Genomic DNA, 27,588 nt, shown 5'->3' on the forward strand with positions numbered 1-27,588 from the left:
GACCGGATGGGATTCATCCGAGAGTCTTAAAGGAATTGAAGGTTGAAATCGGAGAGTTATTGCAAAAACTTGCAAACCTGACAATCAGAACTGGACAGATACCGGACGACTGGAGGATAGCGAACGTCACCCCAATTTTCAAAAAAGGATCGAGAGGGGAACCGGGCAACTATAGACCTGTGAGTCTTACGTCTGTCCCTGGCAAGATGGTTGAAGCACTGATCAAGGATAGCATAGTCCAGCACTTGGACGCACACGACTTGATGAAACCCAGTCAACATGGATTCAGGAAAGGGAAATCATGTTTGACGAATTTACTCCAATTTTTTGAGACCGTGAACGAGCAAATTGATAGAGGGAAGCCGGTGGACATAATATACTTGGACTTCCAGAAAGCGTTCGACAAAGTTCCACACGAAAGACTTCTCAGGAAACTACAAAGCCATGGCATAGAGGGGGATATACAAAGGTGGATAGGCAAATGGCTGGAAAACCGAAAGCAGAGAGTGGGCATAAATGGGAAGTTCTCCGACTGGGAGAAAGTGACTAGTGGTGTACCCCAGGGCTCGGTACTTGGGCCGATCCTTTTTAATATTTATATCAATGACCTGGAGGAAGGAACATCCAGTGAGATCATCAAGTTTGCAGACGATACAAAACTATGCTGGGCAATCAGATCGCAGGATGATAGAGAGAAACTCCAGAGCGACTTGTGTCGGTTAGAAACATGGGCGGAGAAATGGCAGATGAAGTTCAATGTGGAGAAATGCAAGGTAATGCATTTAGGCAATAAAAATAAGGAATACGAGTATACAATGTCAGGTGCAACTCTGGGGAAGAGTGAACAAGAAAAGGACCTGGGTGTACTGATAGATAGGACCCTGAAGCCGTCGGCACAATGCGCGGCAGCGGCAAAGAAGGCAAATAGAATGTTGGGCATGATAAAGAAAGGAATCTCGAGTAGATCGGAGAAAGTTATAATGCCGCTTTATAGGGCAATGGTCAGACCACACTTGGAATACTGCGTCCAACATTGGTCTCCCTACCTAAAGAAGGATATAAAACTGCTGGAGAGGGTGCAGAGACGAGCAACAAAACTGGTGAAGGGTATGGAGAAACTGGAATACGAGGACAGACTTATAACACTAGGATTGTTCTCCCTTGAGAAAAGGAGACTGCGTGGGGATATGATCGAGACCTTCAAAATACTGAAAGGAATCGACAAAATAGAGCAGAGAAGATTATTTACATTGTCCAATTTGACACGGACTAGAGGACATGTAATGAAGCTAAGGGGGGACAGGTTCAGGACTAATGTCAGGAAGTTCTGCTTCACTCAGAGAGTGGTTGACACCTGGAATGCCCTCCCAGAGGAGATTATGACGGAATCGACCGTCCTAGGCTTCAAGAGCAAACTAGATGCATATCTCCTTAAGAGAGGCATATAAGGATATGGTGGACTATAAATTAATAACTCAAAAACTATCACCCAAAGTGGCTCTGAAAAATATGCTACCCAAAATTATACCAAAAATACCACTTATACTAGTGTTACACCCACATACATGGCAGGCAGCGGCAATGAACTGGTAGCATGACAACATACAAAATGAACACTGAAATAAGATAAGTGCTTGGTTGCTAGCTTTTTCAAACTACAATAGTGTTGCTTCCACAACCAGTATTGATATAAAAGAAGTAGCGTTTGCTAAGATTGATTAAGATATTTATGACAGAAACTTTTTAGACAATTCAGCAATATAGAAATATTTTAGACTATTTAGCAATAAAATTGAGTCTCAGGTTTTTTTAGCCAATGACTGGAACCACGGAGCAAAAAAAACCACGCTGGAAGTTAAGTCTATGATTGGACTGAGCGTGGGCTCCTACTCTGAGGCTTTTTCCTGAGTGAAAAGAAAAGTTTATTGAAAGTGTTGATAAAAAATTAAGATAAAATAGAAAAAGAAAAAGAAAACTGAAAAAAAGAAGTGTATGTGGGTGTAACACTAGTATAAGTGGTATTTTTGTATAATTTTGGGACTATAAATTAAGCCAGGTGTACACCTGTCAGGGCCTCCGCGTGTGCGGATCGCCGGACTTGATGGACCGAAGGTCTGATCCGGAGAAGGCAGTTCTTATGTTCTTATGTTCTCCATTCTGTTCATGATCCCCTTCTTAATCATTCCTGGCATTCTGTTCGCCCTTTTCGCCGCCATCACACATTGCACAGACGGCTTCATTGACTTGTCGACTAGTACTCCCAAGTCTCTTTCCTGGGGGGTCTCTCCAAGTACCGCCCCGGACATCTTGTATTCATGTGTGAGATTTTTGTTATCGACATGCATCACCTTACTCTTATCCAAGTTGAACCTCATTTGCCATGTCGCTGCCCATTTCTTGAGCATGGTTATGTCGCATTGCAGATCTTCACAATTCCCCTGCATCTTCACTATTCTGAATAACTTTGTATCGTCTGCAAATTTAATCACCTCACTCGTACCAATTTCCAGATCGTTTATGAATATGTTGAAGAGCACAGGTCCAAGCATCAAGCCCTGCAGCACCTGCTGGTGACGTTCTTCCAGTCCGAGTATTGTCCATTTACCCCCACTCTCTGTTTCCTATCCGCCAGCCAATTTTTAATCCACATGAGTATTTCATCCTCTATTCAATGGCTCGCAATTTTCCGAAGTAGTTGTTTATGCGAACCTTGTCTAACGCCTTCTGAAAATCCAGATACACAATGTCAATAGGTCACCCTTGTCTATCTGCCTGTTTACTACCTTGAAGTGCAGCAAGTTCGTCAAGCTAGTTTGTCCTTTGCTGAAGCCATGCTGGATGGTCCTCATCAGATTGTGTTCATCAAGGTGATCAATGATGCAGTCCTTTATCAGCGCCTCTACCATCTTTCCTGGTACCGAGGTCAGACTCACTGTTGTATCAGGAAAAAGATTTTAACAATTTTGAATAGTTTCATGTCTTCTGCAAGTTTAATCATCTCTTGTTCTTCCAATTTCCAGATCATTTATAAATATTTCAAATAGTATCAGTCTCAGTATAATAAGAGCTGGCTGAAAGATGAATTTATATTTACTTATATATCAAATTGCATTATGACATCTTTATAGTAGATGCATCAAGTTTATACTTCTTTTGTATGAGTTAATATTTGTAAATGTGCTGCTGCTTATGGTGGTTTATTTATTTTTATTAGATTATTTACTATTGGACATTTTGACTAAAGCTTAGCATTCACTAGTTGCTAAGAAGCCCGTTTTATGCCAATGGGTATCTTAGCACTTAGTGTTTGCTGAGCTTTAATAAAAGGGCTCCTAAGTGAAGTGAATCCATTTACCTGTACTTATTTACATATTGCTAAAGAATGCCAGAGAAAATTAAATTAAACAATCTTTCAAAGCAAACATGGTGTTCTAAAAAATTATGCTTTCAAAGGTTCTAGCTACCACAGCCTAGAAAAATGCATAATTAGTTTTATAATGATATATTGGATAAGTATAATATATGCATTGCAGATACTCATTAACTGTGTTTGTCATAGACTAGCGCACAATGTCCTATTTTATTCAGTGCTTTTTTGTTATTTATTTCATAGTAAGTATCAAAACATACTTTTGATCTGTATACTGCTGTTAATATTCCTTGACTATTTTTAACTTTTCAATTCCTTCTAAGCATATAGTAAAAAACTTATTTACAAAATTCACTTCATTATTTTCAAATGTTTCTCTTGAACAGATGTATCCAGAGATTGGTGAAATCATTGTATTGCTTGTATCAGTTCAATGTGTTGCAAGCAGAGGTATATTGATCATAGTCTAAAAATCCTGCCATATATGATTGATATTAATGGCCTGAGTGGTACTGATATTGTACTGAATGTCAGTGTCAATATCTACTGCATTGGATGGGGGAGGAGAGCCTTTGTAGAGCATCATATTGTGTCAGAGTCTAGCCATAGTTCCTAGCTATCTGAAGGTGTCTCTAAGGTTCTTTGCTAGACAGGTGTAGACTCGGACTTTTTTTCTTGTGTTTATAAGATGATTGGTTTAAGTATTCTTGAGGTTATAATTATAGATCTGAGTAGTGCTCTGAATGGAAACCGCTGCAAAGTTTTCATCAATCAATGACCTCACACAACAACCCAATTTGCTGTATATTATATATTTATTAGTAATCAATAATAGTCAGCTTACAGAGGCTAAGTCACAGCCAATTGAGTTAACGGATCATATACAGAATGCCGGCTTCCGTATACCTGGTGTCCATTCTGGCTGTACATTAGTAAACTGTCTCTCTTATACATTCTTAATAACCTAGGACCACGTTAGTACAATCTATGTTCTCAATTTCTATTGGATGTTCATAATTATCATTTCATTAATTGGACAACACATATATTTTCTGAGTCATATTGAAGCATGAGGTCCTGTTGCCACATCTGACTTTCCTAATTCCCTGACATGCTCTTTTAATACCAAGTTCAATAATTTCTGAACATGGCCCTCCCTTATTTCTGAGCTTGATTGCACAGTTATCAGTTCTTATCCTTGTGGTTGTTATAATTTCTGGTAAGTCAACTTGACCTGGAGTTATGTGTTAATTTCCTTCTCATAGTGTTAATTTCCTTTTTCACAAACTAAATGTTTGTCATTGTCAGCAGATGTTTACTAGTTTCTGGGTTAAAGATGAGCTTCTCATGAAAACTGCTTATGCTAGCAGAGAGAGAGAGAGAGAGAGAGAAATATGACTTTCTAGAAGTTTGTTTAGAGTGCTTTTAGGCTTAATGTATCATCTTGCCATTTTCAATTTGAGGGTTCCAGGGATCTATCTTCACCTCCAGTATTATGGAGGTCTTAGGATCTTCACCTGTATACCTGTACAGGTCTTTTCTCCATCTTTTCCCTTTAATTCTTCCTCATTCCCCTCTTTGAAGCCTGCAAAGGCTTCAACACCCAAGGTCAAGATGTAGACGAAGGTCATGTTTGTAAGTCATAAGGAGTAGGGGCCATGTACTCAAAAATTAAGCTTGGTAAAATTAAAAGAACAAGTGTCTAGACCAACCCCAAACTAAAGGGACAATTGCTTCAATAGGACTCAGTAAATCATAAAGAAATCAGACAATCATTTGTAAAAGAATACTGTGGAATCAAATATATGCATATGTAAAATGACTCCATAAGTAATTGAGTTTGTTCAATAAATGTTGTAAATGAAAGTTTACACTTGAATGTTATTATATACGGCAGATGTTGGCTTTGTGTGTCGGAGAGATTGTACAGTCATACACCTGCGAGGATGCATAGTGAGATATTCAGTGTCAGTGGAAACTGGAAAAATTTCATAATATACTTGGGCAGATAACAGTTGGTGGGATACCTGTTCTGTTGTGGTTCAGACAAAACTGATACAGCAGTGGAGGCAGCAAGGAACTATCAGGAAGATAAGACAGATTATGCCAAGGAAAATCAGGATAGGCTGAAGGGCTCCAATGTTGGGAAACCAGGAGCTAAACCAGTCTAGTTTGATGCCATTCCAAGTTTGAACTGGGACATGTGCTACCTCTTTCATACCATCTGCCCTCTCACCAAGCCTACTTCATCTATGTGGAGTCAACAATTTGATAAATTAAATTTACCACATATGCCTCCTTTGGATGCTAAAAGGTAATCTATGGGATGTAATCTGTTCAAATTTAGAGATCCAGGGGAAAGCCCCAGCGAGGAGGGGCGGAAGCTGAGCTTTAACAGAAAGTTTGTCTGCAAAGCTTCAGGCAACATAATCAGTCTTAATTGTTCCCTTATTAAGCTATTTAATCATAAGGGGAGCTTGAAAAACGGGGAGATTGGTGGGTTGGGGAATAGCAGTCGGAGAGGTAGGAACCAAAAGGACAGAACCTGGTGTAGGTACTTCCACAGATTGGCCGTAAAACTTAAGTTCATATTTTTCCCTTAATTTTAAAACTGCTTTCATGTATTTTTTTATTTTTAATTTTTATTATTTATTTATATTTTAACACTTTATCAAGAAATACACTTCTTGTACAAAAATGAATGATATACAATTCACATCGAAAGAAATTAAGTTAAAGAAAATAAAATATTCACTTATTCAAGATTCTAGTGAGTGAAAAATTGAAATGAAGAAAAAAGGAAAAACACATCCTATTACAAGATAAGTGGTCAACTGTTAGTGATTACAGAAGCATTTTCTTATTTTTAAGTTGTTGTTACTATTTCCCCCTCAAGACGTTTCATGGTTAGAAATCCTGACAATTGAGAAGTTTCAAAGAATATATAATTACAAGACTTATATTTTCCGACACATTCACACGGATATCGTAGAAGAAAAACAGCGCCCATTGCAGTTACCCCTGGCTTTAGCAGCAAGAATTGTTTTCTACGTCTCTGGGTTTCTTTTGTCACATCTGGAAACACCAGAAATTAATTATGTCTGTTCTTGAAGAATAATTTTAATAGCCAGTTCTTATCAGGTGACAATACTACTGTGACCAGCAAAGTAGCTGGTCTAATTATTTCAATGATGTATCCAGCATAGTTGTTAAATCCATCTGTTGATCCTGATCTTTTGTTGCAGGGGTTGTTGTCCATCTTGATTTTTTATTGGAAGATAATACACTTGAAAAAGGAGGAAATATTTCTTCTGAAATATCCAATATATCATGAAAATGTTTTTTAGCATTTCTTTAGCTGTGATTGAGCATATTTTGGGGAAATTCTAAGATTATTTAATCGACTGTTATTGGAGCGGGATCAGTGTGCCTATTGCAAGGAGATTGGTCACTGGAAGAACGAATGTCCAAGCAGACCCTGTACCCGCCAGACTAAAGCTAAGGACCAACCTACTATTGGTCTGGTATCCTTCCACTTTGACTCTGAAACTGAATACTGAGACAGACCGGCTCGCAGTGAGTATCAGGGGCTTTCCGGATTGTTCCCGACTTACTCACTTGGTTCCCACAAGCCCTTGGTCAATGTCCGTATAGGGGACCACTCCATCTCTGGTCGATACTGGTGACCAGCATTCTGTTCTGACCCATCTGCTCAGCAAGCGTTCTTCCCAATCTGTCTCCATTATTGGTGCAACTGGGTCCTCTGATTCTGTTCCTATTCTTGAACCTGTCTCGTCCACATTGGCGGCCAGTCTGTGCCATATTCTTTTGTATACATGCCCTCCTGCCCTGTCCCCCTGCTCGGTCAGGTCCTGCTCCACCGCTCGGGAGCTACTATTCATCTCTCCTCAGGTGGTCTAACTATGGCCCTCCCCTCCGCAAACCTCACCTTCCCATCTGACCGTTCGTCTGCCCCCTCACCAAGCCTTCTCTGTTCCTTATTATCAGAACCCAAAGCCGATAAGTCCCCTCCTTCTGTACCTGATTTTCTTGAGGACCTTGATCCGACTGTTCGGGCTGAGTTTGGATCCCCCAGACTAGCACGCAACATCCCACCCTTTGTCATTACATTCAAGACTTCTGCTAACCTAGTCTCTATCAAGCAGTACCGTATACCTCAGTCTGTCCTCCAGGGAATACATGTCCACCTGTCTTGGTTACTAGACTGGATTTTTGGTTTCTTGTAAATCACCCTGGAACTCCCCCTCCTTCCAGTCCTAAAATCCGGAGACCCGCCCTGTCCAGGATTTACGCACTGTCAACCGTCTTGTAGAGGACATTCATCCTACTGTTCCTAATCCCTACACCCTGTTGGGTTTAGTTCCCCACGGGGCTACCTACTTTACTGTTCTGGATCTCAAAGACGCTTTCTTTTGTTGTCGATTAGCCCCTTCTAGTCAGCCCATTTTTGCATTCCAATGGGAAAATCCATCCACTGGTCAAAACTTACAGGTTACCTGGACTCGTCTTCCTCAAGGTTTTAAAAATAGCCCCACCCTTCTCAGCACTGCCCTTGCTTCAGACCTTGCCAATTTTGCCCCTTCATCTGACTCTCGAGTCTTGCATTATGTTGATGATCTCCTCCTCTGTTCTCTCTCTGTTTCTGCCTGCCAGGAAGACACTAGGTCTCTCCTTCAGTTTCTTTTCCACTGCAGCTACCGTGTGTCCCTCCGGAAGGCTCAATTGTGCCATCCTCATGTAAAGACTTCCTGTGGCTCACGAATGAGCGCTTCCTCAAATACCAGACTCTTCTCTGCAAAAACCCCTCAAGTCTCACTTGTTGTCTCCTCTCTCCTTGACCACTCCACACTCCTCCCTGTAACCACTCAGCCGGGTACGACTGCCTTGACACAGTTGATTCTGTTTATTCTTCCCAACCTGATCTCACTGACATCCCGTTCCGGGACCCGGACCTCATTCTTTTCATGGATGGTAGCTCATCGGTTACCCCTTCTGGTACCCGCATTGCTGGCTACGACGTACTTTCAGCCACTTCTCCTATACTCATGGGCCCCGTGCCCTCCAGTACTTCCGCCCAAGAAGCTGAACTGTATGCCCTTACTTCTGCCCTGTGCCATTCTGTCTCTCAGTCCTGCAACATATACACTGACTCCAAATATGCTTTCCATACCTTACATGTTCACGCGGCCATTTTTCATCACAGCCTCTGGTCACCTAATCCATCAAACTCCCCTCATTCTTGACCTCCGCCCAAGCTGCCGGCCTCTGCCTCCCTCCTTCGGCTCCTCTGTACACAATTATTCCTTTTCTGGATTCCCTTACACCCCACTACACTTCTCAGGAACAGACTTGGGCCCGCTCTCTCTCGGGCCAGTCTGTCCTGAAAGGGGGATGGGTACAAATATGCACCAATCCAAGCACCAATCCAGACCTACAGACTAATACTTAACACCTGGCCCTTATGATTGTCAGGAGATGCCACAACCCGGCGCACTCTGGAGAACCCGCTAACTAATCTGCCCTGGCTGTTCTGCTGCCTTCTGTTTTTTACCACATCAGGTGTACTCCATCAAAACCCACTAGACTGTCCACATTTGAGCTCATGTTTGGCCGCCCACTACCCATTGTGAACCCTGACCCCGGTTCCTTTGCTACTTTTGGATCGGATCTCCTCCAGAGCCAGGACCAGTCTTTAGCTACGACCCTTCAGGAACTCCACAAATGGGTCCTGGAAAGAGCCCCATTACTGATAGCCCCTCAGGTCCATGGGTATGTCCCTGGAGATATGGTATGGTTGAAAACTTGGAAGTCAGGCTCTCTGAAAACCTAGCTAGATGGATAGGTCCTTTTTTTACTGTCCTAATTCCCTTACAGCTGTCAAGATGTCCGGACACGAAGCTTCTTCCTCTCATCCAGCCTGGACATTCAGCAGACTCCCACGAGGTCGAGCCGCTTCGTTTGCCTCAGTCTGAGCTTACACACTCTTTGCCGGGAGCAGAGTCTCTGCAAGTGCCTGGTCTGGCATCTAAGCACGTGAAGCAAGGAGCAGAATATTTGCAAGTGCCTCGGCAGGGATCCTCGCACTCTATACAAGGAGCAGAGTTTTTGGGAGTGCATCGAGGTTCCTCCATCAAGCCTCTGGAGCTTCGATCTACAGCCTCCAGTCCTATCCATTCTTTGGTGGCATCGGCTGCTTCTGTCTCCGAGGCGAAGTCTCCTCGATCTTCGAGATCTGCTTCCAAGCACCGTTCTCACCGACGATCGAGGCCTTCATCGAGGCATACTTCCAGGCATAGTTCTTCTTCTAAAGAACGTCCCTCTTCAACTAAGCCTCGCTCTACTCCTACTTCGACTAGACCGCCGACTCCTCACTCGAGGTCTCCACTTCAGAACCTCGAGGATGCAGCGTGTTCGATTGCTTCGTCCAAGTCTCCATATTCTTTTGATGCCATTTTTCCTTCCAAAGCTTCATCTTCGACCCAGGCTGCCTTGACGTCCTCGAATCCTTCTCAAGGCAAAGCATTGGCGGATCAGCTATCTTTCTCATCTTTTCTTCGTCCAATGGCTGTTGACTTGGATCTTCAATTAGATGCTGGTTCCAAATACTCTAAGGAGCACCTCCGGCAGAGTCACTTAAGCTTCCTCTTCACAAGCTTTTGTCTCAGACTTTTGGTCGATGCCTGGAGACCCCTTATACCATAGTGGCTGTTCCAGGCAAATTGGACTCTAGGTATAAAACTGTACATCACAAAGGATTTGACAGCTCACAGTTATCTCATCAGTCCCTGATGGTCGAGTCCTCCTTGAAGAGGTCCCATCCTTCCAAGATTTATGCCACCGTTCCTCCTGGAAGGGGAGGGAAAACTATGGACAAATTCGGACGTTGCATCTATCAAAATGCCATGATGTCCTCTAAAGTCCTCAATTATAATTTTCAGTTTATTACTTATTTTGAGTTCCTCTTTTCTCTATTACCAAAATTCTTGATTTATTTGGATACTCAAAAGCACTTTGAATTTCAAGAAGTCCTTGCTTCTTTATCACAACTCCGATTACATCTCCAGTCATCTTATGATGCCTTCGAGTTGTCTTCCCGGGCAGCTGCTTGCTCTGTAGCTATGCGTCACCTTGCCTGGCTTCGTACCATTGACATGGACCCTAATCTTCAGGATCGCTTAGCTAATATTCCTTGTGCAGACAATGACCTTTTTGATGAATCTATCGAGGCGGCCACCAAGAAATTGTCTGAACATGAAAAATCCTTTGCTTCTATTGTCAGACCTAAGCCAAAGCCAGCTCCTGCCAAATCTATATGCCCTGCTCCTATCTATCAACGGCGTTTTGCTCCGAGGACGGCTCCTTACAATCGCCCTCCTCTTAAAAAACAGCAGCCTCAGAAGCAACAAAAACCTCAACCTTCTGCTGCACCTAAGGCTACTCAGCCTTTTTGACTGTGTAAAACAGAGCATAACCTCCACCATTCTGACTCTGCCTTCTTTTCCCCATCTTTTTTACCATCGATGGAAGTCAATTACATCCGACCTCTGGGTACTGACCATCATCAGGGAAGGATACTCTTCAGAGTATCCTTCCCAGACCGCCCTTCTTCTTCAGGAAGCTCAAGCTCTGCTTCGTCTCCATGCCATCGAACCAGTTCCTCTGGACCAGCAGAACAGGGGGTTTTACTCCTGTTACTTCCTTGTTCTGAAGAAGATGGGCGATCTACGGCCCATTCTGGATCTCAGGGCTCTCAACAAATTTTTGGTCAAAGAAAAATTTTGAATGTTGTCCCTGGCAGCTCTTTATCCCCTTCTAGAGCAGAACAACTGGTTATGCTCTCTGGATCTCAAGGAGGCCTATACTCACATTCCCATTCATCCGGCCTTCCGTCAATACCTCAGATTTCGAGTGAGGAATCTGCATTATCAATAAAGAGTACTGCCCTTTGGCATGGCTTCCTCTCCCAGAGTATTCACCAAATGCCTGGTTGTGGTAGCAGCAGCTCTAAGGAACCATGGTCTTCAGATATTTCCCTACCTCGACAACTGGCTCATCAAAGATTCAACATCCCAGGGGGTTATTGTAGTGACCCAATGGACTACCTGGTTCCTACAAAGTTTGGGATTCGAAATCAACTTTCCCAAATCCCATCTTCAGGCCTCACAGAATCTACAATTCATTGGAGCTGTTCTGGATACTATCCAACTCAGAGCATTCCTTCCACAACAACGTCTGGAAGCTCTTTTTCAACTCTGTCATACAGTGTCTTTCCACTCTTCCATCTCAGCGAGACACATGATGGTACTTCTGGGTCACATTGGCTCCACAGTACACGTGACTCCTTTTGCCATACATCAACTCAGAATTCCTCAGTAGACCCTGGCATCTCAATGGACGCAAGTTTGCGACCCTCTTTCTCGACACATAACAGTCACTCCTTCATTGAAGCAGTCTCTCTGTTGGTGAATGCTCTCTTTCAATCTCTCCAGAGGCTTTCTTTTTCAAATGCCTCCCCATCAGAAGGTCCTCACAACAGATTCTTCGACCTACGCTTGGGGCACTCATCTCAATGGTCTCCGTACCCAAGGCCACTGGACCAGTACGGATCGTCTGTGTCATATCAATCTATTGGAACTCAGAGCGATCCTCGAGGTTCTCAACGCTTTCCAACATCTTCACGACCAGGTAGTCCTCATTCGGACGGACAACCAAGTCGCCATGTATTATATCAACAAACAGGGAGGGACGGGATCTGCCTCCCTCTGTCAAGAAGCTCTGAAGGTTTGAGACTGGGCAATCCGCCACAACACCTTCCTCAAAGCTGTCTATATCCAAGGGGAGAACAATTGCTTGGCGGACAACTTGAGTCGTCTTCTGCAACCTCACGAATGGACACTCCATTCCTCGCCTCTTCATCACATTTTTTCACAGTGGGGAACACCTCAGATAGACCTCTTTGCAGCTCCCCACAACTACAAACTGCCTCAGTTCTGCTCCAGGATATACTCTCCTCATCGCCATGAGGCAGATGCTTTTCTTCTGGAATGGACAAATCTCTTCCTCTATGCATTCCCTCCATTTCCTCTCATTCTCAAGACTCTGGTCAAGTTAAAGAACGATCATGCCACTATGATTCTGATTGCTCCTTGGTGGCCGAGACAACCTTGGTACTCCCTTCTACTTCAACTCAGCAGCAGGGAGCCATACCTTCTACCAGTTTTTCCTTCTCTGCTTACACAGAGTCAGGGATCTCTGCTTCATCCCAACCTGCAGTCTCTACACCTGACAGCTTGGTACCTCTCAACATGACTCCTCTACAGTTTTCTCATCCTGTCAGAGACATTTTAGAGGCTTCTAGGAAACCTACCACTAGACAATGCTATCACCAAAAATGGACTAGATTTTCTACGTGGTGTTTTTCTCATGATATGGAGCCCCAACATTCCTCCTTATTTTCTGTTTTGGATTACCTTTTTGCACTTATCGACTTCTGGCCTCAAGTTTACATCGATCCGAGTCCATCTCAGTGCAATTGCTGCATTCCATCAGCCTATCGAAGGGAAACTTCTCTACTCATCCGGTGGTTTCCAGATTCATGAAAGGACTTTTCAGTGTCAAACCTCCTCTCAAACCGCCTCCTGTGGTTTGGGACCTCAATGTTGTCCTTCCTCAACTGATGAAGCCTCCATTTGAACCAATTGACAAGGCTCATCTGAAGTATCTCACTTGGAAAGTAGTGTTTCTCATTGCCCTCACTTCTGCTCGACGAGTCAGTGAGCTGCAAGCTTTAGTTGCTGATCCACCTTTCACAGTGTTTCATCATGACAAGGTAGTCCTCCGTACTCATCCAAAATTCCTTCCTAAAATGGTATCGGAATTTCATCTCAAGCAATGTATTGTTCTTCCAGTGTTCTTTCCGAAGCCTCATTCTCATCCTGGAGAAGTAGCTCTTCATACTCTGGACTGTAAACATGCTTAGGCCTTCTATTTGGAACGCACCAAACCACACAGAACTGCTCCTCAACTTTTTGTCTCCTTTGATCCAAACAAGTTGGGGCATCCTATCTCTAAGCGTACCATCTCCAATTGGATGGCTGCTTGTATCTTATTCTGCTATGCCGAGGCTGGATTGCACCTCCATAGTAGAGTCACAGCCCATAAAGTCAGAGCAATGGCAGCTTCCGTAGCTTTCCTCAGATCTACTCCCATTGAGGAAATTTGCAAAGCTGCTACTTGGTCTTCGGTTCATACTTTCACATCTCACTATTGTCTGGATACTTTTTCCAGACGGGGTGGACAGTTTGGCCAAACAGTATTACAAAATTTATTCTCCTAAATTGCCAACACTCCCACAATCCCATTCTGGTTAACTTGGAGGTCACACATATGTGAGAATAGGCTGCCTTCTTGTCCTGGGATAAAGCAGTTACTTACCATAACAGGTGTTATCCAGGGACAGCAGGCAGCTATTCTCACAACCCACCCACCTCCCCTGATTGGCTTCTCTGCTAGCTATCTGAACTGAGGAGATGCGCCCTACGCTGGGCTGGAAGGCACTCGCGCATGCGCGGTACGGTTGACTGGAAACTTCTAGTTTCTACAAGCAAGTCTGCTTGTGAGGCTTCCGCATCCAGGCTCCATCGATGACGTCACCCATATGTGAGAATAGCTGCCTGCTGTCCCTGGATAAAACCTGTTACGGTAAGCAACTGTGCTTTATGTACTGTAACCGCATCCTGTGTAAGCTGAAAAACATGACCAAATATGTACTTTGCCCTCCTGGACATGTAATAACGAAACTGCAAGGCTTAGAAAGGTAGAAATGCTTCCTATAGAACAGTATGGCTAGACCCTTTGAACCAATAGTAAGTGTACAGGCTTCGGACCCATGTTTTTGATATAGCAAATAAGAGCTTTTAGGTAGTCTGAAGCTGTCTAGTTAGGAAATGAATAAATGTCACTGCACTTCCTGATTCTCGGCACTTCTGAAGCTGCCAGATTGGTGCTCCGAAGTTTATTCTGCATGTGCTGAATAAAGCATGTTTTTATAGGGCAGAAGACACTACAGGGATTCAAAGAAGGTTTGGATAAATTCCTGAAGGATAAGGGGATTGAGGGGTACGGCAGAAGTAGTGATAGGTTATAGGATGAGGCAGGGACCACTTTGACAGGTCATGGACCTGATGGGCCGCCGCGGGTGCGGACTGCTGGGCATGATGGACCTCTGGTCTGACCCAGTGGAGGCAACTTCTTATGTTCTTTCTTCATGTCTCTGAGTTTTTGTGGCTGACCAAAAGTGACCTTTCACTATTAGCCAACAATTTGGAGAGATAGTTAAACCTGTTGCAGTCAGTTTAGACACAGTGGGAAGCCATTGCGACAATGGACTCCAACCTCAAAAAGGCAGTATCAATGTTACATTTGGATAGTGGAACTGTCAGCTCTCAGGTAAAGGAACATGAGCTTAAATTAAGAGAGCAGGATGAAAAAATACAGCAACATGATGACCAGATCAATTCACTTAAATCACGAGAATTGGAAACTATTAAGGAGTGAACGTTTATTTATAGAAAATTGGAATTTATGGAAAATAAGCAGAGGAGAAACAATCTCAGGATTTTGAATTTTCCAAAGTCTCCTGTGATTTCTGGTCTGGAAATGGTCCGAAAAAACTTAAAAGAAGTTCTTTTAGTACCAGAAGAAAGCCTACCGCCTATTGTTAGAGTGCAATATATTACCTTAGAAAAGAAACAGGAAAGCTCTACTGCTACGGACCCAGCAGAACCGGATAAAAGTGTTCTTAACTTAACAAATTTTCTGGAAAGCTCTCTGGAAGTAATAACTGAGAGGACTAGCCTTATTGTTTCATTTGCCTTAGAGATTGACAGGGATTTGATTTTTCGAACTTATTTTTGACATATGAATAAAACTTTTTTGGGTTTAACAATTCGTATATTTCTAGATATTTCCCGTGAGACGCAGAAGAGAAGAAAAGACTTTCTGTTTTATAGATCTAGAGTTATTCCTCTGGTTACGTCCTTTGTATTAAAATTTCCTGCTAAGTGATGTATCTCATTAGAAGGAAAATCTTTCGAACCCAAACAGTTGTTACAATTTATTGTGGCCAAGGAAGGAGGGGGAGTAACAATAGGACCAATGGTGATTCCGAAGTTTAGCAAACTGGCAGCCGGAAGCAGTCTCTCTTATTTCTATTATGTCCTGATAAATTTCCATCTTTTGTTGTTTGCTTAGGTCTTGGATCATTGTGGACAAAATAATGAATGTTAAATTTTTCTTTCAATAATTCCCTGGATGGGGATACCATATATGTTTCCTGTATTTTAATTTTAATCTATATTCAAGTTGAAGTGCTTGTCTAAAATGTATAATAATTTAAATTAAAATAAAATAAAAATCCAACAAACAATTACATACATAAAATCTTATAAAATTCAGAACAAGATAACAAAACAAACAGATTCAATACTTATATAAAATCAATTTCTCAAAGAAATGCATCTACAAATAGTTGTTTTCAGCATTTTCCTAAATGAGCTCTTAGCTCTACATTTCTGAATTTGACCAACCAGGCTATTCCACAACTTAAACCCTGCACATGTAAAAGTCATGGCATAACATTTATTTATTTATTTAAAGACTTTTTCTGCATCCTACAATTCTGCACATACAATAAAATTATTAGCATTAAAATTAATTGAAACCATTTGTGTATATGTGTTTGTTTATTACCCATGTCCCACCCAATTCAGGGAATTTTCTACACACTCATGATCCTGCACGTAGATTGCCCTAAATTCAGGGAATTTTCTAACAAATCTTACCACTCTACATGTAAACAAGCCTTGTCCAAGTTCAAGAGATTTCTGTTGAAAATTATTAGCTATCCCTATTACCAAACTACAAGTGCATTCCACTGATAAGCTAAGTCTCCCTCTACCCTTTTCTGCTTCTCATTTTTCTCTGCATGTCTTCTGGTCAGTTCAGCAAGCCACAGTAGTCACTGTCACTGTTGTTAAAGTGTATTCACTCAGGGCTAAATTCACTAAACTTACCATTCGTGTACCAATGGTTTTGCGATCGTTTCCCAACTCAAACTTGATAGTGAATCAATCGCTGTTTTAATATCGGCCAGGAATCGGCCAACAGTGATTGACTCCACTATCTTTAGTGAATCTGGGCCTCAGACTTTTATGCAGTATATACAGCTTTTTTCTGATATCCTATTGTACACCCCCAGCTCTTAGGTCAGGATCACCTTTGCCAATTTATTTGGGGCAAAATAATACCTATCTCCTCAACAGGTGGGTTTGGTTTCTATATTGAAAAAAAAGAAAACATTGGTTGTAGATTGAGCTCTGGCTATTGGCTATTCAGGGACTAATTCCAGGAGGACTGCAACTTTCTTTTCCTCTTACTTTCCTTACAAACTGGTTTGTTGCCCATTGCTTTCCTACTTACAATGTTCTCATCCAGACAACAATTCATTAACGTAAACCACCATCTGAACAGTTGGGCTTTTGGTTTTATTTGTCTAGAACCTTTACTTTTGATAGAGCCCTCTACGCTGCAGGGCTAATTGGGAACACTACAATGCAGAGCAAAGTTGCTCAATTGTCAGCCATTCATGAGAAATTAATTTAAGATAAGAATGTTGTTCCTTGGAGGCTGGAAAATTGTGTATGGCCTAGTCAAGAGACTCGGGAATTGAGGATGAGAAGATGGCCTTTAGGTGCAAAGTAAACAATTTAATTTCCCCTGCAAATGTTTTCTTCTGTATTGGAACTAAGATATTAGCTCATTTAAGTTTTCTCAATTAAGTCATTTCCTTGATAACAGGAACTTTGAAATGAGTAAGAACATAAGAACATAAGAACTGCCTTCTCCGGATCAGACCTTCGGTCCATCAAGTCCGGCGATCCGCACACGCGGAGGCCCTGCCAGGTGTACACCTGGCGTAATTTATAGTCCACCATATCCTTATATGCCTCTCTTAAGGAGATATGCATCTAGTTTGCTCTTGAAGCCTAGGACGGTCGATTCCGCCATAATCTCCTCTGGGAGGGCATTCCAGGTGTCAACCACTCTCTGAGTGAAGCAGAACTTCCTGACATTAGTCCTGAACCTGTCCCCCCTTAGCTTCATTACATGTCCTCTAGTCCGTGTCAAATTGGACAATGTAAATAATCTTCTCTGCTCTATTTTGTCGATTCCTTTCAGTATTTTGAAGGTCTCGATCATATCCCCACGCAGTCTCCTTTTCTCAAGGGAGAACAATCCTAGTGTTATAAGTCTGTCCTCGTATTCCAGTTTCTCCATACCCTTGACCAGTTTTGTTGCTCGTCTCTGCACCCTCTCCAGCAGTTTTATATCCTTCTTTAGGTAGGGAGACCAATGTTGGACGCAGTATTCCAAGTGTGGTCTGACCATTGCCCTATAAAGCGGCATTATAACTTTCTCCGATCTACTCGAGATTCCTTTCTTTATCATGCCCAACATTCTATTTGCCTTCTTTGCCGCTGCCGCGCATTGTGCCGACGGCTTCAGGGTTCTGTCTATCAGTACACCCAGATCCTTTTCTTGTTCACTCTTCCCCAGAGTTGCACCTGACATTGTATACTCGTATTCCTTATTTTTATTGCCTAAATGCATTACCTTGCATTTCTCCACATTGAACTTCATCTGCCATTTCTCCGCCCATGTTTCTAACCGACACAAGTCGCTCTGGAGTTCCTCTCTATCCTCCTGCGATCTGATTTCCCGGCATAGTTTTGTATCGTCTGCAAACTTGATGATCTCACTGGATGTTCCTTCCTCCAGGTCATTGATATAAATATTAAAAAGGATCGGCCCAAGTACCGAGCCCTGGGGTACACCACTAGTCACTTTCTCCCAGGCGGAGAATTTCCCATTTATGCCCACTCTCTGCTTTCGGTTTTCCAGCCATTTGCCTATCCATCTTTGTATATCCCCCCTCTATGCCATGGCTTTGTAGTTTCCTGAGAAGTCTTTCGTGTGGAACTTTGTCGAACGCTTTCTGGAAGTCCAAGTATATTATGTCCACCGGCTTCCCACTATCAATTTGCTCGTTCACGGTCTCAAAAAATTGGAGTAAATTCGTCAAACATGATTTCCCTTTCCTGAATCCATGTTGACTGGGTATCATCAAGTCGTGTGCGTCCAAGTGCCGGACTATGCTATCCTTGATCAGTGCTTCAACCATCTTGCCAGGGACAGACGTAAGACTCACAGGTCTATAGTTGCCCGGTTCCCCTCTCGATCCTTTTTTGAAAATTGGGGTGACGTTCGCTATCCTCCAGTCGTCCGGTATCTGTCCAGTTCTGATTGTCAGGTTTGCAAGTTTTTGCAATAACTCTCCGATTTCAACCTTCAATTCCTTTAAGACTCTCGGATGAATCCCATCCGGTCCAGGTGATTTGTCACTTTTAAGTTTGTCGATCTGATAGTATATCTGGTCTAAGTCCACTTCAACTGTGGTGAGGCTGTCTTCTATTTCTCCTGCAAACACTTTCTCCGCTTCAGGTATTGTTGAGGTGTCCTCCTTCGTAAAAACGGACGCAAAGAAGGAATTTAGTTTGTCTGCGATTTGTTTATCTTCCTTGATGTACCCTTTTCTTCCCTGGTCGTCCAGGGGTCCCACTGCCTCTTTTGCAGGTTTTTTCCCTTTCACGTATCTAAAGAAGGGCTTGAAGTTTTTGGCCTCCTGGGCTATTTTTTCCTCATATTCCTGTTTTGCATCCCTCACCGCCTTGTGACATTTCTTCTGATCATCTTTATGTTTGTTCCAGGCTTCGGTTGTCTTTATGCATTTCCATTTTTTGAAAGAGTCCTTCTTTTCTTTTATGGCTTCCTTCACCTGTATGGTAAGCCATGCCGGTTCTCTTTTGCTCTTTGTTCTCCGATCTTTGGAAATCCTCGGAATGTAGAGATCTTGTGCTTCTGTGATAGTATTTTTCAGTAGGGTCCATGCCTGATCAACCGTTTCAAGTTTGTCCACCATCTTCTCGAGTCGTTTTTCTACCATGGCTCTCATGCTATCGTATTTACCCTTTTTAAAGTTCAAGGTGGTGGTTAAGGTTTTGGCATGTTTCCCTTTCCCGATGTCAAGTTTAAAGTTGATTACATTGTGATCACTCGTTCCCAGTGGAACCATGACTTCCACTTCTGTTATCGGTCCCGTGAGGCCATTTAGGACCAAGTCCAAGGTGGCGTTGCCTCTTGTCGGCTCTTTTACCATTTGTTCCAGGAAGCAATCCCCTAGCACCTCCAGGAACTTGGCCTCCTTGCCGCAGTTGGAGGTTGCTAGTTTCCAGTCTATCCCTGGGAAATTGAAGTCTCCCAATATAATTATATTGCCTGTCTTGCATTCTTGTTTGATTTCCTCCATCATTTCTGAGTCAGTTTCCTCCGCCTGTCCTGGTGGACGATAGTAAAGGCCAATTTTCGTATCTGTGCCATATTGACCAGGAATTTTGATCCAGAGTGACTCAAGCTTCTCTTTCATTTCTGTTGTAACCATTTCAACAGAATCTATTCCCTCCTTAACATATAGAGCAATACCTCCACCTTTCTGCCCTACTCGATCTCTTCTATACAGTTTGTATCCCTGTAGTACTGTGTCCCATTTGTTTTCTTCATTCCACCATGTTTCTGTTATGCCAATGATATCCAATATGTCATGTCTTGCTATTGTCTCTAGTTCCCCCATTTTGTTACCTAGACTTCTAGCATTCGTATACATACATCTAAGTTCCCTTCGTGTTACCTTTTTGGACCTTCTACTCTTGGCCGTCCCTGTAGTTTCAATTATGGTATCCTTTACTGCTCCTGTGTTATCACCCTTGTTTGCTGTGTGGTCGTCCCCTCCTGTGTCTGAGTTGTCCCTTCCTGCTTTTTCTCCCTTATTGGCTGTGAGGTCGTCTTCTCTTGTGTAGGAGTAGTTGTCCTTTGCTTCTTCGTCGGGGCATCCTGCTATCCGTGCCATCGACCGGTGGTCGACTGTCGGCTTTCCCCTATCTTTCAGTTTAAAGCCTTCTCGATTGCCTTCTTCATGTTGCCTGCCAAAACTCTTGCTCCTTCCTTGTTGAGGTGTAGTCCATCCCTTCTGTAGTACTTGCTTTTTCCCCAGAACACCGTCCAGTTGCGCACGAAGTCGAAGCCTTCTTCTTCGCACCATCGTCTCATCCAGGCGTTGATTACTTGCAATTCCCCTTGTCTCTTTCCATCCGCTCTTGGTACTGGGAGGATCTCAGAGAAGGCCACCTTCACCTCCCTGATCTTCAGTTGTCTTCCGAGTGAGCGGAGCTGGCCCTTCAGCTCTTCCCTGTCATACTTCCGCCCGCTCACATCATTTGTTCCCACGTGGATAAGTACAGCGGTGTCCTCTCCCCCTGCGCCATCTATGATCCTGGAGATCCTGTTGGTCACATCCTTCACTCTTGCTCCAGGCAGACAGGTGACGACTCTGTCCTCTCTTCCTCCTGCGGTGTGGCTGTCCACATGTCGTATAATGGAGTCGCCTACGATGATCCCCATCTTCTTTATTCGGGAGTTCCTTGGGGGGCGTAGGTCCACGTCCTTTGAGTAGGGCCAGTCTTCTTCCTCCAATGATACTCTTGAAATTGTTTCCTGTTCTTTGGGTGGGGCGATGTCTTCCTGTGCTCTCACTATTCCTCCTGGTGTGCGGTTTTCTCCTACCTCGTCTTCGGTTTCTTCTGTGTTTGCATGGGTGTCTTCTCTCCTCACATCGGTTTCCTGAGTACAGTTTTCCAGCCCTGGGATCTCTACGTGGTGCTGATGAGCTTCCTCTATGAACATTTCTAGTTCCTTGACCTCGTCGTTTGGGCTGTACTCCACTAGAATCTTCTCCTGTGCTCGGATTCTGTCTTCGAGTTCCATCACTGTTCCTTCCAAAAGTCTTACCTGACATTTCAAGCTATCCATCTCCATGCACCGATTGCAAATGTATGCCTGGATCCCCGAAGGGAGGTAGTCATACATATTGCAGCCGATACAGAAGACTGGAAAGCTCACCTTCTGACTTCCTTGGGCTTCCATTTCTTGCTTCCCTTGTGTGTGCTTGTGTCCCTTGCCTGCTGCTTCCTTATGTTGCTTGCCTTGCTGTCTCTTTTGTGTGTGCTGTCTCCGCTCTACCTCACCTTGATTGTATGTGTGGGTTTGTTCCCTTGGCGTCTGTCTCTTCCTTACCGTTCAGTCCTCCTCGGTGTTCTTGATAGTAGATACTCGTCCCTTGCAAGGCCCTTCGCAAAGGCGCTCTCGCTAAGGCGAGCGCCTTTACCGCTCGCCGTTGGCTCCGCCCCTTTTAAGGGGAAGCTACTCGGATGACGTCGGGGGTGGGCGGAGCTAACTCTCGCCGCTGCCCCAGTCGATCCTGCCTCCTCTGCTCCTGCTTTTCTTCTCAGGTTGTGTTAGTTTCCTGGTTTTGCTCCCCTGTTCTTCTCCTCTCGCTTCTCTGCCTCCTCTCTGCCTTCTACAGAGCCAAACGGCTGAGCGCCGTTGGCTCCGCCCCTTTTAAGGGGAAGCTACTCGGATGACATCGGAGGTGGGCGGAGCTAACTCGCCGCTGCCCCAGTCGATCCTGCCTCCTCTGCTCCTGCTTTTCTTCTCCAGTTGTGTTAGTTTCCTGGTTTTGCTCCCCTGTTCTTCTCCTCTCACTTCTCTGCCTCCTCTCTGCCTTCTACAGAGCCAGAGTATTTCATGTAGTGGAGGGGGCTATGGCTTTGCTTAGGAACTCCTTTTGTATAGGCATTACGAGATGTGTGTGCTTGTTAACATTTATAACCCGCCAGTCAGAAGAGAAACCTCACTTTTGGTGGCTAACACCACACCATATATCATCTTAAATATACAGCATGACAAAAATCATCAAAACAACAAAAATATGCAGAAAAATATATAAATCCCTCCTCCCCCAACATTTATTTATATACTGCTGCCTTCCTTAATTCTGCACTTGATGCTAAATTTTAAAATACAAATATAAATAAGCTTATTTGGTAGTATCTGTTTCTCTCTTACTTGAGTAATGGGAAAGGAGTACACGCTGCGAGAAGACTGAGTTGTGTTCTGAACTAAAATGCCATCATTCTTCCTCTCTAGTGTGGGTTATAGAACTTGTAGAAAGCACAATAAATGGGATGGTTCAAACCATTCACATTAAAGGAAAGAACATGTAAATCAGCCATAGTCTATGATATACAGTAATAAAGCAAAATATATATCCCTACTGTCTAGAAAAAATAACTGATGTAGCCGTGAGGCCAGGTAGACACTCTTGTCTAAAAAGAGAAATAAAGAAAATCTGAGAATAAGAGAAGAGGAAACAGTAATGTCAGTATAATGTATGGTCAGAAAGGAAATGGACCATACTATCATGCAAATTTTAAAACAATTTAAGGGTGCTCTTGTGAGCACGGAGAAATTACACATATGTAACAACTAGCAAAATCCACACCCACTTAATAACAGAAAACATGAGATTAGTGTGCTTGACCTAGTAGAGCATACAACATAATATATGTATTTCATTGCATAGTCTCATAAGAGAAATAGACAAAGCAAACAGTGCATATCAGTATATTTGTAAGAAATCTAGGAATGTTGCCAGGATCTCAAGCTCAGTGAAGGGAATAGTGTGGTTATTGTATGTTGCTTTCATCTTCGTCGGGTACATCTTAATGAATACTGAAACATTAAAGAAATTTCTGCAGACTGGATTTAAAATTAGCTGATTCGAGAATTAACAGCATGTGGTGGAGTCTGAGTCTCTATCACAGATAAAGAGTCTATAAATTGTTGTGCGGACGTTTTATCTGTGAAAGTATTCGGTTTCCCATCTCGCCAAATACGCAGAGATGCCGGATATATGAGTGCAAACCGTATTCCCCTGCGATGAAGTGTGGAACAGAGCGGCGCCATCGCCTTACGGAGGGAGGATACATGTAAGGAGTAGTCATTGAATAATAATAATTCTTTAGCACTCTCCAGACCAGTAGAGGTTAACTTTACGAATGGGTATATATCTAATCATGACCAGCAGGTGGAGACTGAAAACAAAACTTTGGGACAGTATATCCTAGCCCCTCCTCTCTATTTCCCTCAGTCTTCTTTCAGTCTCCAGCAGGTGTTGAGTGATCTGTACCCATCTCCCTTGGTAGGGCTGTTGGAATTTGTTTAAGGGGTTTATTGTCCCTGTTTTTAGCCGGACGGAGCTTGGGCGGACTCTGTTTGGGGGTTCGTCCGACCTCGGGGGTGTCAAACCCGGCGGGTCACGAGCGGGGTCCCTCCCCCCACTTCCTCCACCTCCCCACATTTTTTTAGAGGAGCCTCAGCAGTATCCCTTGCCCCCTAAATCAAGCAAGGCATATTGCTTTGAGAGCCTGTGGAGTCTGTTCTGTAAAAAAAAAAAAAAAAAAAAATCCTGAGGTAGTGCTGGTCTGGAGGGTTGTATCCCTTTAAGAAAACTGTATTTTACTGTATTTTTTCAACTAACCGGCACTTTTTTGCAGCTAGGTCGCGTATGGAGCAATGAGCACTTCTAAAGGGAAAAAGTGCTCATTGTGCTCCAGACGCGAGGCACTCGCGGCCGGCCTGTGCAAGCGGTGTTCAGGCCGGTGCGGTGGAGGAGCTCCGTCGGCAGCGGCTGCAGGCGCCCAGAGCTCCCCGCCGATGGTGCCTCGCGAGTCGGCAGGGAACGGTGGGGAAGCCCGGTCTTCTCCGTCCGCCCACGGAGGGAATCCCCAAACCGCCGACGGTCGGGTTTTAGAGGATTCCCTCTCAGCTGATTTTTTGACAGCTGATGCCGGCTTGCCTGCTTTAGCGGCTGAGACTATTCAGGTTTCTCAGCCGCTTCAGGCTATGGAGGGAGCTTTTTTGGCGGGAAAACCGCCATCTTCTCTGTCTGGCCCCTCCATTTTGTCTTCCACCTCAGGTGACCTTCCCCCTGTTTTGACTATGCAGGGGCAAGGTTCTGCTGGGTCCCCTGCTGTGGCAGGGTGTCCCTTGGGACCCTCGGGGGGGTTTTCTCCTGAATTTTTCTTTTCTTTATGCAGAGCCTATTTTCAGGCGGCTGGGGGTCCCGGTTGCGCCCAGGGGGTTTCGGGGGGTGGGTTTTCCTCCGCGCTCCCTGCGGCTTTGCCTCTTTCGTCTGGCGTGACGTCCCCTCCGCCGCCTCCCTTGTCCAAGCGTCCGCGGGTGTCGTGGGACGAGAATTTGTGGTCGGAGGAACGGGTCGGTCTGGAGGAGGACCTGGACCCTTCGGAGGAGTTCCAGGACTCTCTGGAGGGGACGGAAGCTGGCGGCGGGTTGTCGGATTTCCCGTTCTCCAGTGACGAGGCGTCCGTGGTGCGTCTTTTTCAGAAAGATGAGCTGCCTGACCTTATTCAACAGGTTTCTTCGGTCTTGCGTTTTGAGGACGCACCGCCGGAGACTCCGCGTGTGGGGGACCCCCTGTTGCGGGGGATCCGTTCCGTTTCCCGCTCTTTTCCTATGCATCAGGATATTCAGGATATTATTCTGGAGCAGTGGAAAACGCCGGAGACGCCGTTTCGGCTGGCGCGCAGCATGGCTCGCCTGTATCCCATTCCTGAAGGGGATCGGGCTACGTTAGCTTCGCCGGTCGTGGATGCGGTGGTCTCGGCAATTTCCAAGCGGCATACCGTGCCTGTTGAGGGCGGTTCTGCCTTGCGGGAACCTGAGGAGCGCAAATTGGAGAGCATCCTTAAGCAAAATTTTCAGGTCTCTGCCTTTGGGGTCCAGGCGGCTATTTGTGGGGGACTGGTCGCTCGCGCCGTGTTTCGGTGGGCGGAGCGGGTCTTGGATCGAGAGTCTGACGACTGGTCTCTGGTGGATCAGGAGGTAGCGAAGATTGAGATGGCGGCCTCTTTCCTCTCAGATGCTCTATATGACTTGGTGCGGATCTCGGCTAAGTCTATGGCTTTTGGCGTGGCCGCAAGGCGTGTGTTGTGGCTGCGCGCTTGGGCGGCGGATGCTGCGTCCAAAGCTAAGCTTACTAAATTTCCCTTTCGGGGGTCGTTTTTGTTTGGAGAGGATTTGGATAAGTTGATTCAGACTCTGTCGGACTCGAAAGTTCCCCGTCTGCCGGAGGACCGTGCCCGCCCGGCGTCTCGGGGGGGTGCGGCCCGGGGGCATTTGCGGGATTTTCGCAAGTATCGCCCTGGGCGTGGGGCTGCTTCTTTCCAGTCTCCGGGATTTTCCCGGGGTCGGTTCTTCCAGCGCATGCAGCCCTTTCGGGGGGCCCGTCGGGGGGCAGGGAATCCCTCCGCCGGTTCCCCCGCTTCCCGTCCTGCGCAATGACGCCTTGCCGGAGCCCCCTTTGGTTCCGGTGGGGGCCCGGCTGCGCGAATTTTTCCCCAAATGGGCCGAGATCACGTCCGATCAGTGGGTCCTGGAGGTGGTGCGGGACGGTTATGCCCTGGAGTTCGCCCGCTCTCTGCCGGATTTTTTCCTCGCTTCTCCATGTCAGACTCCTGTGAAGACGCAGGCGTTTCGCCAGACCCTTCAGCGCTTGCTAGATCTCAGGGCAGTTGTACCTGTGCCCCCTCCGGAGTGGGGCACGGGCAGGTACTCCATTTACTTTGTGGTGCCCAAGAAGGAGGGGACCTTTCGGCCCATCCTCGATTTGAAAGGGGTCAACAGGGCTCTCAAGATTCCCTCTTTCCGTATGGAAACTCTGCGGTCGGTCATTCTGGCGGTTCAGCCGGGGGAGTTTCTCACTTCTCTCGATCTGACGGAGGCCTACTTGCATGTTCCCATTCGGGCCTCTCATCAGCGTTTCCTGCGCTTTGCGATCTTGGGTCGGCACTATCAGTTCTGTGCGCTTCCCTTTGGGCTGGCCACGGCTCCTCGAACGTTCACCAAGGTGATGGTGGTCGTCGCGGCAGCCTTGCGGTCGGAGGGCATCCTGGTACACCCCTACCTGGACGACTGGTTAATTCGGGCAAAGTCGTTGCAGGAAAGCTCCCGGGTTACTGCTCGGGTGGTGGAGTTTCTCCGGTCGCTGGGCTGGGTGGTCAACCTTTCCAAGAGTCGGTTGGTCCCGGCTCAGCGTCTGGAGTACCTAGGGGTGCTGTTCGACACCTCCTTGGGGAGGGTCTTCCTCCCAGAGGGCCGGGTGAGCAAATTGCAATCTCAGATTCGCCTGCTTTTGGCGTCCCGGTGTCCTCGGGCGCGAGATTTCCTCCAGGTCTTGGGGTCGATGGCGGCGTCCCTGGATGTGGTGAGGTGGGCGCGGGCCCACATGCGTCCTCTCCAGTATGCTCTGCTCCGGAGGTGGTCTCCCCAGAGGCACGGGATGGATGTTCCGGTTCCCCTGCGAGGCTTGGCGCGCTGCAGTCTGCGTTGGTGGCTCCAGACCCCTCACCTAGTTCAAGGGGTGGGTCTGGATCTCCCGCAGTGGACGGTGCTCCTGACGGATGCGAGTCTCCTGGGTTGGGGGGCTCAGTGTTTGGGTCACTCAGCTCAGGGCACCTGGTCCGCGGAGGAGGCCGCCTGGTCGATCAACGTGTTGGAGACCAGAGCGGTCCGTCTGGCGCTGTTGGCTTTCCACTCCCTGTTGCTGGGCAAGTCGGTCAGAGTACTGTCGGACAATGCCACGGCGGTGGCTTATGTCAATCGTCAGGGGGGCACCAAGAGCACTCAGGTGGCGCAGGAGGCGGCTCTGCTCATGGTTTGGGCGGAATCCCATCTGCTGGACCTCTCGGCCTCTCATATAGCCGGAGTAGAAAATGTTCAGGCAGACTTCCTCAGTCGTCACTTCCTAGATCCAGGAGAGTGGTGTCTCGGCGCCGAGGCGTTTCAGTTGATAGTGCAGGCTTGGGGGCAGCCCCTGATGGACCTGATGGCCACGGGTGGCAACGCCAAAGTGCCCCGCTTCTTCAGTCGTCGCCGGGACGGTCTGGCCGAGGGTCTGGATGCTCTGGTCCAGCAGTGGCCAACGGAGGGGCTGTTGTATGTGTTCCCTCCTTGGCCGCTGGTGGGCAGAGTGCTTCTTCGCATTGTTTACCATCCAGGTTTGGTGGTGCTGGTGGCGCCGGATTGGCCTCGCCGTCCGTGGTATGCGGATCTGGTGAGGCACCTGGTTGCGGATCCTCTTCCTCTGCCTCTCTCGGACGACCTTC

At 45.6% G+C, this 27,588-nt stretch overlaps 1 protein-coding gene across 5 annotated transcripts in view; it reads left to right on the forward strand.

Annotated features, from left to right (window-relative positions):
* The window catches only part of COP1 (COP1 E3 ubiquitin ligase), a 468,098-nt gene that overhangs the window by 394,640 nt on the left and 45,870 nt on the right, over positions 1–27,588 (forward strand). The gene's annotated exons all lie outside the window — the stretch shown is intronic.

This window comes from Geotrypetes seraphini, chromosome 12 (genome assembly GCF_902459505.1).
Source record: "Geotrypetes seraphini chromosome 12, aGeoSer1.1, whole genome shotgun sequence".
Taxonomy (NCBI): domain Eukaryota; kingdom Metazoa; phylum Chordata; class Amphibia; order Gymnophiona; family Dermophiidae; genus Geotrypetes; species Geotrypetes seraphini.